We start from the raw sequence: 2,105 nt of genomic DNA on the forward strand, positions 1-2,105 counted from the left end.
TGGATATTATTGATAGTTGTGGTGAATTCTCTAATGTGCCTCTCATTGGTACACAAGGAGGAATTAACTATAACCCTGCTTTGGCTCGTCGTCAACTTGGTTTTCCCTTGAGAGACAAACCTAATAACACTTTGTTAGAAGGTCTTTTCTATCAAAAGGGTAAAGATCCCCAACATTTGAAGCAGAAGATTATGCATGCTTGGCATAATGTGCATAGGAAAGGAAGATCTGAGCTTGGTCCGTGCAATTGTGTAGCTTTGGAAGCTTACACTCTTTGGGTGAAGAAGAGAGCTTTGGAATTGAAGATTCCTTATCCTTGTGAAAGACCTATGTCTATGGTTGTGGTTGAGCCATTAACTCTCCCTAACCAAGATATAGAGGAGTTGGAAGACGCACTCGTCAAGATGAAGCAAGAGAAAGACATGTGGGAAGAGCGGTTCCATGCTTTGAGCAAAAAACATGAAGAGTTGCAGTTGGAGTCTAAGGACAAAGATGCACTTATTGAGCTACTTGAAGACCGACTGACAAAGAGACAGAGAGAGCCAGAGGTTTCATCTTCTAGTATGCCTCAGCCTTCCATTGCTTGGAAGAAGATTGTTGGTCAGCTTGTCCTCGAGAAGACTCAGATGAAGGCTTCTTTTGAGACTGAGATTCGACACATTCGAAGGAAGTACGCATCTTCAGCCAGATCTTCTAACGTTGTTAGGGATCCTTAGGATGACTAGTCTCCTTTCCTCTTGTATTTTTCATTTGGTTTCTGAAATTGTGCTCAGTGTAATCCTTCCAAATATATAAATGAAAAGAGATTTTTGGTCATATAAAAATTATTGCAATTGTTGATATATATATATATATATATATATATATATATATATATGTGTGTGTGTGTGTGTGTGTGTGTGTGTGTGTGTGTGTGTGTGTGTGTGTGTGTGTGTGTGTGTGTGTTTGCAAATGAAATAGTAAGTTCCTTGAAAATAAAAATAAATAAACAAGCATTGCATTTCATGCATCATTTACATAAGCAGGTTTCTCTTTCGCCAGATGTCTCATTGGTGTTTCTTCTGTGCTTTAGCCAAACTGACTTATCAGTACAACACCTGCGCCAATCACTTCAAAATTATGGAGCATCTAGAGCAAGAGAACAGAGAGCTGAAGGACGAGATCGCCCGCTTGACTGCCATGATGGAGTCGGTTCTTGCTGCTCAGAGTCAATCTTCTTCAACGCCTGCAACTCCTCCTCCTCAGAGGACGATTATTTCAGAGGTGGCTACCTCTATCATGCCTGCTGGTACCGCTCATTTTGTGCCCACTATGCCTTCCGGATTCTTGTGGGGAATGTCGTCCAACTTTATGCTTGAAGGTTTTGCGCCTACTTTTGCTTCCATGGCGGCATCTAGCTCGGTCATGTCTGTGCCACCTCCCGTTGTGCACACCTTACCTCGTGTAGAAGACACCATTTATCACTCTGAGCCATCTGAGGGTCCGGATGTCTACGAGAAAATGGATGAAATGAAATATCAGTTTCTTGAGCTGCGCAAGGAATTGAAGACGATAAGAGGTAAGGACTTGTTTGGAAAAGGTGTTGTTGAGTTGTGTTTACTGCCCAACGTCAAGATCCCGGTGAAGTTCAAAGTGCATGACTTTGAAAAGTATAAAAGGAACACTTGTCCGCTCAATCATCTAGTGATGTATGCTCACAAGATGTCTACTCAGTCCGACAATGATCAACTGTTGATTCATTATTTCTAGGACAGTTTGACCGGTGCTGCGCTCCGTTGGTATATGGGGTTAGATAGTGCAAGAATTCGCACTTTCAATGACCTGGGAGAGGCTTTTGTCAAACAGTATAAGTATAATGTAGATATGGCGCCTGATAGAGATCAGTCGAGGTCTATTGCTCAGAGAGACAAGGAGACGTTTAAAGAGTATGCGCAGAGATGAAGGGAATTGGCTTCCCATATCACTCCTCCTTTGGAGGAAAAAGAGATGATAAAGATCTTTCTGAAAACTCTGAGTTCATTTTATTATGAACGTATGATTGCTAGTGCCCCCAGTGACTTTACTGAAATGGTAAACATGGGGATGAGGCTTGAGGAAGGAGTCCG

This window comes from Lathyrus oleraceus, chromosome 1 (assembly GCF_024323335.1).
Source record: "Lathyrus oleraceus cultivar Zhongwan6 chromosome 1, CAAS_Psat_ZW6_1.0, whole genome shotgun sequence".
NCBI classification, from domain to species: Eukaryota; Viridiplantae; Streptophyta; class Magnoliopsida; order Fabales; family Fabaceae; genus Lathyrus; species Lathyrus oleraceus.